The sequence below is a fragment of the Rhinoderma darwinii genome, chromosome 13 (assembly GCF_050947455.1).
Source record: "Rhinoderma darwinii isolate aRhiDar2 chromosome 13, aRhiDar2.hap1, whole genome shotgun sequence".
Lineage (NCBI taxonomy): Eukaryota > Metazoa > Chordata > Amphibia > Anura > Rhinodermatidae > Rhinoderma > Rhinoderma darwinii.
In genome coordinates, this window is record NC_134699.1 from 17,476,883 (window position 1) to 17,488,689 (window position 11,807).

General features: G+C 44.5%; 1 protein-coding gene across 2 annotated transcripts in view; it reads left to right on the forward strand.

Moving 5' to 3' along the window:
* GJC1 (gap junction protein gamma 1) overlaps positions 1–5,919 on the forward strand; it is a 47,308-nt gene extending 41,389 nt beyond the window's left edge. For both annotated transcript variants that reach the window (XR_012851507.1, XR_012851508.1), the window contains exons 3-4: positions 2,719–2,851; positions 4,205–5,919. The gene's annotated coding sequence lies outside the window, so the exon portion shown is untranslated. The remainder of the gene's footprint in view (positions 1–2,718; positions 2,852–4,204) is intronic.
* The last annotated feature ends 5,888 nt before the right edge of the window (positions 5,920–11,807 follow it).

The following is an 11,807-nucleotide window of genomic DNA, read 5'->3' on the forward strand; positions in this document are numbered from 1 at the left end:
GCCAAAACATTGGGAACCCCCCAAAAGTGACCCCAATTTGGAAACTAGACCCCTTGAGGAATCCATTGTAGTTTTCATGGGGTGCATGCGACTTTTTGATCAGTTTTTATTCTATTTTTAGGTGGCGTGGTGACTAAAAAACAGCAATTGTACTATTGTTTTTTTTTCGTTTTTTTTTACAGCGTTCACCGTGCGCTATAAATGACATATTCACTTTATTCTGCGCGGCGATACGATTACGGCGATACCAGATGTTTATAGTTTTTTTTATGTCTTATGGCGTTTGCACAATAAAATACGTTTTGTAAACAATCATTAACTTTTTGTGTTACCTTATTCTAAGAGCCATAACGTTTTTATTTTTCAATCAATAAAGCCGTGCGAGGACTTATTTTTTGCGTAACGAACTGTAGTTTCGATCAGTACCATTTTTAGGTACATGCGACTTTTTGATCTCTTTTTATTCCATTTTTTGGGAGGTGAAGTGACGAAAGAATTGTGATTGTGGTTCGGTTTATTATTATTTTATTTTACGGCGTTCACCGTGCGGGATAAATAATGAAATAATTTTGTAGTTCAGGCCGTTACGGACGCGGCGATACCAATTATGTATAGTTTATTTGTTTGTTTATAGATTTTTATTAATAATAAAGGACTGATCAGGGAAAAAGGGGGATTTTTACTTTTATTACTTTTAAATCTTTTATTTTCTTATTTTTACACATCTTTTTTTAACTTTTTTTTAACTGTATTACTTTGTCCCACTAGGGGACTTGAGGGCAGGAGGCCCTGATCGCTATTCTAATACACTGCACTACATGCGTAGTGCAGTGTATTAGAACTGTCAGCTACTCACTGACAGCAAGCATAGTGGGTCCTGACATTGTCAGGACCCACTAGGCTTCCGTCTATGGCATAGCCGGACGCCATTGTTTGGTGTCCGGTTGCCATAGTCACCATCGCCGGCCGCTATCGCGTAGCAGGCCGGCGATGGCAGCTTAACCCCTAAAAAGCCGCGATCTCTATAGAACGCGGCTTTTAAGGGGTTAATCAGCGGGGACACAGCGATCGGTCCCCGCTGTAGGAGCTGTGACAGCTGCTGAACAAGACAGCAGCTGTCACAGCTCCTGTATGTGTCGGGAGGACGGCCGAAACGGCCGTTACTCCCGAGACGTACTATTACGGCATGGAGCGCGAACGATACAGCTGCCATGACGTAATAGTACGTCAAGGAGCGGGAAGGGGTTAACATCACAGACATTACAGTGACCCATGGAATTCAATGGGGCTATTCACACGTCTGTTCTTTTTTTTTTCACAGAGCGTGTGTCAGTTGCAGAAACTCACAGCATGTCCTATTCTGGTACATTTTTACAGACCAGACTCATTAAGGCCCCATGCACGCGGCCGTAATTTTGATCCGCAATTACGGATCGTAATTGCGGATCAAAGCACGGACCCATTAATTTCTATTGCCCATGGACACCTTCCCGTATATTTACTGGAAGGTGTCCGGGCCGTACAAAGGCTCCGCAAAAAATAGGACATGTCCTATTTTTTTTATTTTACGGACCGTGCTGTCATACTTCATAATGGGAGCACAGCCCGCAAATGTGGATGACTGTCCGCGGCCGGCATTAGCCATAATCACAAACCGGGATTACAGGTTCGGCCGTGTGCAGGGACTCTAAAGTTTACAGGTGCGTGAAAAAAAGCAGACAGCACACGGACAATCTGCGTGCTCTCCTTTTTTCACGTATCAGTTGCTAAAGAAATGCATAAAAACAATAAGCTAAACCAGGAAGTGCTTGCAGATGAGAAACAAACGGATGACACACGGCTCTAGCAAGGACATTCATATGCATGAAAAGCGACCTGGATTTTGTGAACATAAATCTACGCGTTTCTGTTAATAAGGCATTAAAATCACGACTTGTAGTTGCATAGTTTGCAAGGAGCATACGTCCGTCCGTCCCCATAACGAAATAATAGAGGTTGCATGTGACCTCGAGTTACAAGCCAACTAAAGTTGCAGTGTCCCTTTTTCCTAAACGTGGTCCTACATAGACATGCAAGTTTTATTCTGTGGTGCAATGAGCATGCTCCATACTATACTAGTCCTCTATAATGCCCCCCCCCCCCCCCCCGTTGCTTACCAATAGCCATTTTACTTGTGCACACAATCTGCAACAATTCTGCCACATGTGAACATAGCCTAAATGAGACTGCACACCGATATTGCACATGAGTATACAGGAGTGCAGTTACATTTTCACTTTTTTTTTCTGGTGGTGAACTTTGAATGATTTTGTTTATAACTTTGCATTGCCACGGCACTCGAAAGTCTACATGCACAATCCTTCAGTGTCACTGTTGTATACAATTCATAAAGAAATCTCACAAAAAAGGCAGGGAGCAGCTTTTTATTGGTCGTTTGTTTGATGTTGTCTCAGTTTAGTATTGGTCCTGTGACTGTTAAGAAGGTTTATCTAATAATAATGTCAGAATAATTTTGTGTGTGTATATATATATATATATATATATATATATATAAATATAAAAATCATCTGATCAGTAGTTTTGTGTTTTATTTTTGTGTTTTTTTTTTTTTTGTTTTTATAGGTAACATTTAAATTTTAAAACCTATTTTTCTTCTTCTCACCCTGCCTTAAAAATGTTCCCTTTAATCCAGTGTCTGCTTTGCATTTTTTTTTCTAGGCTTCAGTTATGCCGAGACACAAAAAGAAAAATCTACTCCTTCATCCTTATATGGTATCAAGCTGAAAGGCAACAGCCTGACGATTAATATCTGAACCACAACTAGTGGTGACAGCAGCGTAGAATAATGTTGGTGAGTTCAGTGTGTGCTCAGAATACACCCTAATTGACGTCATTATAAACCGTTTTACTATTGTTATGCCCCTTTACAAAATAATACCTTATTATCTTAGCGCATAGACTTTACAATTTAGATCTTGGATAAAGTGATCCAGTATCATTTGTTTGCAGAATAACCAAGTGTCCCATAAGCAAAACATTTGTGTACTTACATTCCCCTCCAAAAAGAAGCCATAATACGGAACCCATAGCTGTCTATGGGACCATACACCGTGTCATGCAGAGATATAGGTTTTTTTTCTGCTATGTTCCTGCATTACATCTAGGGGAGAATATCTCCGGAATATGGTGCCATACGGAGGCACCATACAACTGCACACACATTTCCTATAAATGTATTATACAGATCTGCAGGGACTCTGCATGCCTCCGCACAGGCTCTTCATGCAGCACTTAAAGGGTTTATCCGGGATGTAAACATTATTAGTAGGGTTGTCACCACACCAGAATTTGGACTTGGATACCGATAGTATTGTGTAGTATTGCGATACTCGATACCAAAACGTTACTTTGCCAACAATAATAATAAAGTTCTTCCATTTTCTGATGTGTAGTGATGAATTTTGAAGTTTCATTTGCGGTGATGCGGCCGCGCTGCACTAATGAGCGGCGGTGCAGGCACTGAAGACAGAACATGGGGGTGTTTTGCAGTGTGCCCGCCATGTTCTGTCTTCAGTGATGGCGCTCATTAGTGCAGCGCTGGTTGCATTGCCTCATGCTGAATGCACACGCGCACTGGTCAGGAGCGGGGCGATGGTTGTATTACACAGCCGCGGCCCCGCTCTAACAACCTTCGTGTGTTACTGTACTTTGCTGTGCGGCTGCACAGCTTAGTATCGAAATACATGAATTAACTGTATTGAACCGTTTGAGGGTGCACAGTATCGAAATTTCGATGCAACGTGTAACCCTATTTATTAGGGGCTGGAAATTAAATAAATAAACCAAAAAAGCATTACTTACCTATCCTTGCCCCAGCTATCCAGCACTGGCACTCCCGGTGATGGTTTACATGCACGTGACCGCTGCAGCCATCAGAGGGCTGAGCAGCCATATGTTGTATTTCTATCATTATTCCCTGAAATACGATTCATCACTAGTGAGCCCCGCTGAGCACTCTGATTGGCTTCAGCGGTTATATTCTACATGCATGTAAACATCCGCCGGAGCGATAGTACTGAAAGGCCGGGGGCCAAGATAGGTAAGTATTGCTTTTTTGGTTTGTTTATTTTCCAACCCCTAATTTAAAATAATTCCCATCCTGGATAACTCTTTAAACATCAGTGATTTTTTCCCTGTTCTATAGATGTGTCCTCCATTGCTGCCAGTCCTCCTGCTACATGCTGCTCTTCCTAAGTATCCATATTCAGGACTGTCTTCAAAGGTGCCATAGAGCAAGGATCCATATATTGAATATAAATCTCTAGCAACAAGCAAAGATACGGAGAGAAGATCAACGGAGGCTCTGACTGCAGATCAAATGGGGAGGGGGGCACATTGCTCAAATACATTGATACAGGAATACTATCAGCGGCAAACATTGATTACACATTAATGTCCCAGATCTGCTAAACACTTTTATGCTGCCTATTTACTGGTGGTATGTTAAGAAATGCTGATTCAAAGAATGCTTTATTACTGTAAAAATGGGAACAGTTTAAAAATGAGGTGAAATAATGGCAGGCAATGACGCGTATGCACAGCGATTCCAGCACATTCAAGAGGTTGGGGTGACTGTCAGGTGAAGGTCCCAGGTCATGGAGAAGCCATATTTTCTGCGCTCTCATACACATAGGATGCACACCAGTAGGTCATGTCACATTTAAACTGCACATCCTCTAGCTCAGGGTCCCTAACTTACAGTATGAGGCCTAGTTCCCACTGAGTTTTTTGGCACGGAAACCGCACCAAAAAAGGCAGAAGGCTCCTCCCATTGATTTCAATGGGAGGCGGAGGCATTTTTTTCCCACGAGCTGGCGGGAAAAAGAAGTCACGCCCTTTCATCAGGCGTTTCCATCTCTGACCTCCCATTGACATCAATGGGAGGCAGAGAGAGCGGTTTTCGCTGTGTTTTTTGCCCGCTGCCGAAAAATGCGGCAAAGAAAGTGCAGGCAGATTTTTCCGCCTGAAAATCTACACGTGAACTAGGCCTAAAGGGTCTGAAAGGTCTGCCTTTAAGGGGTTTAACTGACCTAAGGTATTATGTGGCTAAACAATGGTTTATGGTTCTTACTGATTGAATTTTAGCATCTATCTATATTTGATCAATGTGTAACCTACCACGCTTACATCTTTCTGCACTTTATCTTGATTGTCTCTGTTAAGCCATCAGCAAGAAGCTTTCTTTGTGAAAATTGGCATGTAATTAAATTCGCTGTGCATATTCTGTTTACCGAAAAGGTTATCTAGCTTGCCGTCTCTAGAAAGAGAAGAGCAGGAGTTAGTTGGACAGATGCCCCACTTACTTTATAATTTTTGTCTATGTATTGTTCTGGGGGTTGGCTGATTTGGCTGCCTTCACTGACCACCTTCTACAGCATGAGAGGAGGCTAACGTCTGTATTAGCCACCAGCATTTAATCTCAGCCACTGATGTTCCCCTCCCTGCAGCCATCCTCTTCCCATCTTCTCTGTCATTTTCAATTTGTCCTTTCGCTCCACTGAGCCCTTGTTGTCATAGCCTCGGTTGTAATTACTGAGTAAAAACTGGAGGCAAATGACTTTGGATCTCCCCCACATTAAAGGTGGATTCTCCCGCTTGTGCAAAAAGTGCAGCAGGTGCCAGCGGCTTCATTCTTATTTGGCTTGTCTCCTTATCTGTAGACACATCCGGCTGGCTTTCATGCCTTTTGGATATGTCTATTCTTTTAGCCCTTTCCCTGTTAAATTTGTAGAGGTGTGAGTTTAGATATTAAAAAAGACAAAAGTTGTGAATGTTTAAAAGCATATATCGACCATAGAAGACTATTCTTAAAGGGGTTTCCTGCTCTTGAGGTGTTCAAAAACAACCCCTGAAACCTGTAGGAAATAAAAATAAAATAAAAAATAAAACTGGATACCTTGTACCATTTATATTCTTCCTTTGACCTTTGGCACAAGTATCGCACCGTGTGGTATGACTAGGCCGCAGTGACATTTATTCGACTCTCAGATCATTGCGTTGTCCAATGGCTCTTAGAATCCGTGTTGTTTGGCCATAGTGACATAGCCCAAAGTGAAGCCATTGCACAATGTGTAACAATGATGTAACATTACTACGGCCTAATCGTAAAACCGGACAATGTCATACCAGTGTTAAAGGACAGAAGAATTGAAACGATAATTATATAAGGCAGATTTTTACTGTGTCAACTAGGGCTGGGCAATTAATCGAAACCTAAATTCAGCGCAATTAATCGATGTCCTCTTGCGAATTTTGGTTTTATCAATTATTTTTCCCCGGTTTAAACTATCTACATCTTTAGCACGCAGATACAGTTGAATCTAATGATAAATCGGGACCGTAAGGTCCCTTCTCTACCATTTACTATGTATCGCTGGATGTGAGGCAGTGACTTCATCGCGCACCGTGCCACGCAGACCTGAGGCGCAGAGGGATCTCCTCTACTCGTCATTAAAATGGGGTTAGGTGAGTATGTATATTATTTTTATCAGGCACTATTAAGGGCAGCTATGGGGGCATTATACTATGTAGCGGCTGCTATGGGGCATTATACTGTGTGGAGGGCAGTTATGGGGCATTATACTGTTTACATTTTGCACCTCACTAGTGCCTCATAAAGGGGCGGTGGTTTAGCCAAATTTATCAAACCGCACACACCACTGTAATAAATTTGGCGCATCTTGTGACTGCCTGATCTACGTTTACACTGTATAATTATTAGACAGCATTAGTAATGTGGGTCAAAATGTTGCTATGTTTCATATTTCTGTTACGTGACAGAGAAGTTGCACGTGTCACATATAAATGAATGAAACTGTTAATGATGCGAATCAATACAGTGGCGGACACAGACTGCAAAAGGCCCCTGTGCAGATAATGTGCCAGGCCCCCCCCCCCCCCACCCCGCAAACTTCTCATGGCCGACGGTCCGCTTTCAGCTGCATCGCTGGGTCTCCTAAGTGACCCAACAATGCAGCACTAGCAGCCGGGGCGTCACTAAGGCTGGGTTCACACACACACTATTTACGGACGTAATTTGGGCGTTTTAGCATTGAATTACATCCGAAAATGCGGCTCAAAAGCGTCGGAAAACATCTGCCCATTCATTTGAATGGGTCTTACGATGTTCTGTGCCGATGGTCATTTTTTTTTACGCGCCGCTGTCGAAAGGCGGCGCGTAAAAAACTGCCTGTCACTTCTTCAGATGTAAATGGAGCCGTTTTCCATGGACTCCATGGAAAACCAGCTTCAATTACTTCCGTAGTGGACGCAGCAAAAGACGCCTGCACATGCCATTACGGCTGAAATTACGGTGCTGTTTTCTCCTGAAAACAGCACAGTAATTTCAGCCGTAACAGACGCTGCCGTGTGAACATACCCTCAGGGCTTAAAATGTCCGGGAAATAGCCCCAATACATATGTGTCCGCCCCAAAAAAAAGTGTGTGTATAGGAGACAGCATAGCATATCTATAGCACTACGACCCTATAAACTATGGATAGGATTAGATACAGTGGCTGAGCAGACAGTATCACACATGATAGGATTAGATACAGTGGCTCAGAAGGCAGTATCACACATGATAGGATTAGATACACAGCTCAGCAGACAGTATCACACATGATAGGATTAGATACAGTGGCCCAGCAGACAGTATCACACATGATAGGATTAGATACAGTGGCTCAGCAGACAGTACCACACATGATAGGATTAGATACAGTGGCTCAGCAGACAGTACCACACATGATAGGATTAGATACAGTGGCTCAGCAGACAGTATCACACATGATAGGATTAGATACAGTGGCTCAGCAGACAGTACCACACATTATAGGATTAGATACAGTGGCTCAGCAGACAGTATCACACATGATAGGATTAGATACAGTGGCTCAGCAGACAGTATCACACATGATCGGATTAGATATAGGGCCCAGCACAGTATCATACATGATTGGATTAGATACACAGCTCAGCAGACTGTATCACACATGATAGGATTAGATACAGGGCCCAGCTCGCTGACATTGCGGCTCCAGCGCTGGACCCAGGAAAGGTAAGAATAATAATTTTGCTTCTTTATGTGTTACTGATTATTTTTGTGTGTTTGTGTTTTTTTTACAGGTTCGGTTGTTGGACTTCGGATACGAGGACTTCAATGACGGCGTTTTTTTTATTCTCAATAAAATGGTTAATGAGGGTTGTGTTTTTATTTCAATAAAAAAAATTTCTATGTGCTTGTATCTTTTTAAACTTTATTATCACCGCCTTAGTAATGGCCGCTGGCTGATTGACAACCTCCATTACTAAGGCGAGGCTTAATGTTAGCCGGTGCAGAGTCTACACTAACCCCCATTATTACCCCGGTACCCACCGCCACCAGGGGTACTGGGAAGAGCCGGGTACAAACCAGTACCCGACCAGCTGTAGTGACGGGCAGGCACCGGGGTGGCCGCAGGCTGGTAGTATTAGGCTGGGGAAGGCCAAAAACAGTGGCCCTTCCCACCCTTGTAATGCTGCCTGCTGCTGCTGTGTTGTATCTGGCTGGTTATGAAAATTGGGGGGGACCCGACATCGTTCTTTCCAATTATTTTTTAAATGACGTGGCGTCCCCCCCATTTTCATAACCAGCCAGATACAATAAAGCAGCAGCAGCCTAGCATCACCAGGGTAGGAAGGGCCACTGTATCTGGCCTTTCCCCTCCTGATAATACCAGCCTGCGGCCACCCCAGTGGCCGACCATCACTACAGATGGTCAGGTACTGGATCGTACCCGGCTCTTCCCAGCACCCCTGGTGGCGGTGGGTACCGGGGTAATAAAGGGGGTTAGTGTTAGCCTCTGCACCGGCTAACACTAAGCCCTGCCTTAGCAATGGATGCTGTCAATCAGCCGGCGGCCATTACTAAGGCGGTAGTAATATAGTTTAAAAAAAACCACAAAGACATAGAAAAAATATTTTATTGAAATAAAAAAAAAAAACACAACCCTCATTAACCATTTTATTAATAAAAAAAAAAGCTGTCATCGAAGTAGTCCTGGAATCCGCCGTAGTCCAACGACCGAACCTGTAAGAAAACACACAAAAAATGATTAGTAACACATGTGTTAGGGTATGTGCACACACACTAATTACGTCCGGAATTGACGGACGTATTTCGGCCGCAAGTACCGGACCGAACACACTGCAGGGAGCCGGGCTCCTAGCATCATAGTTATGTACGACGCTAGGAGTCCCTGCCTCGCTGCCGGACAACTGTCCGGTACTGAAAACATGATTACAGTACAGGACAGTTGTCCCACAGCGAGGCAGGGACTCCTAGCGTCGTACATAAGTACGACGCTAGGAGCCCGGCTCCCTGCAGTGTGTTCGGTCCGGTACTTGCGGCCGAAATACATCCGTCACTTACGGACGTAATTAGTGTCTGTGCACATACCCTAAGGCTTAGATACAGGGCCCATGTGTGATACTGTCTGTGGGACCCTGTATCTAAGCCTACCACAAGGTAGGCTTAGATACAGGGTCCAGCAGACAGTAATCTTATACAGTATAAGATTACTGTGTGCTGGGGCCCTGTATCTAAACCTACAGTGTGGTAGGCTTAGATACAGGGCCCAGCAGACAGGATCACGCATGGGCCATGTATCTAAGCCTACCATGTGATTGGCTTAGATACAGGGCCCAGCAGACAGCATCACACAATCTGTGATCCTGTCTCATGGGCCCCCTAAGCCTGCTACATCGTAGGCTTAGGGGTTGTGCAGTCCCTAAACATTGATGGCCTATCCTCAGGATAGGCCATCAATAGCTGATGTGTCGCCCGGGACCCGCAAATCAGCTGTTTTGAAGGGGCCGCAGCACTCGTACGAGAGCTGCTTCCCCTTCATTTCACTACTCGCCCACACTGTGAATCGCCGAAACCGATTCACAGTGTGACCGGAATGAAGTGACAGGAATGAAGGGGAGCAGCTCTCGTACGAGTGCTGCGGCCCCTTCAAAACAGCTGATTGGCGGGTCCCAGGAGTCGGACCCCGCCAGTCAGGGCTATCTTACCTTCCTCTTCGGCCGCGGCGGGAGTTCTGTCGTCTCGATGCTGTGCGCGGCGCATAGCGCTGTGACGTCATGTGCTGCGCACAGCGCCTGACGTCAGGACCTCCGCTGCGATCCGGAACCAGGAAGGTAAGTAAAGTATGTTACTATAGTAACAGGGGCCCGCGGCCCGAGTTACTATAGTAACTTTTTATTGATGTGGTGCGGGGGGCCGTGGGCCCCCCTGGCTTCGGGGCCCGGTCGCAATTGCGACCGCTGCGACCCCTATAGCTACGCCAGTGGTCCACGGGCCTCTGTCTCAGTCCTCAGCATCGCGCAGCTGAGAACTGAGTCGGCCAGCAGAGGAACGGGCCCCCTTCCCACGCGGGGCCCTTGTGCAGCTGCACCGGCTGCACATGCGGTATGTCCGCCCCTGAATCAATACATTCCTATGGATGCTTATGTATAATGCCTAATTCTAAAGTTACACAAGTCACATAACTAAAGTCATTGTGTAGCCCTAATCTTACATTTTATTCAGGTTATCTGAGAACTAGCAGGATGTCGGTTTGCACCTCCTAAAGATCTATTTTGTCTCTGTGCAAAAAAAAACAGTCCTTCGGCCCCATGCACACGAACATATTTTTGTGGCTGCTAAACTGCGGGTGAATTGCAGCCCCATTCATTTCAATGGGCCCATGCACACGACTGTGGTTTCCACGGTCCTTGCATGGTCCAGGAGCCTGGACCGCAAAAAGAATGGACATGAAAGGACCGGCTCATAGAAATTAATTTACACGGCAATGTGCACAGCCCGCGGGTGACACTCCGCCGCCGTCCGACCCCGAAAATCACGGCCGTGAACATGGCTACGGTCGTGTGTATGAGGCCTTAGTCTTTCAAGTGGGGTTGCATAGTGTCGGCAAAAGTGTGCCCCGTTGTCATATCTGCAGAGACTTTATAGCCAAAATAAGCGATCTCCAGAAGTACATTTAACAGAAATTGGGACCTCATGTCAAATAATTTTGCTCACTGCAAAACATTATTGATCTGTTTCTGTCAGGCAAATTGATATGATAAAGTCAATGAGTACATCATTTGAATACTCTAAAAAAATGAATCTTCTACTTCCCTGTAACTCTCATCTTAAACTCATCTTTTACCTTCTCCTTTTGTCATTGAGACACATGAACATAGGGATGCTTCAAATTCAGATTTAGGAAGAGTAATGGTTAGGAATTATAGGCCACTTGAAAGAGCAGCTCTTCAGCAGCATGTCCTATCTCTCCACGGATCACGGACTGAAGGTCATGTGCATGAGGCACTACCGTCATAAATAGGGCTTGTCCACACGTAACGGAATTGCGGACGGAAAATACGCAGCAGAATAGAGCAGCATCAAAGCGGGTGTAAAAACCGTTGGAAATGGTTGGGTTTTTCCGCAGCAGAATGTCTGCTAGTTTTAGCGGAAATTTTCTGCAGCAATTCTGTTATGTGTGGACAAGCCCATAACGTCTATAAGAACAGTCAAACTGTTTGGGACTTGAATACCATATGTCCTTCTCATATTAGATTGATCATGGAGTTTTCTTCCCGTTTTGGTCAGACAAAGATTTCTACATGTTCTGGTCTTAATTGGACTGTTCCTGTAATTATTGTACTGTAAGGAGTTTGGATTGATACATTTTATAGGTTCACCTTGAGACCTAGAAGGAA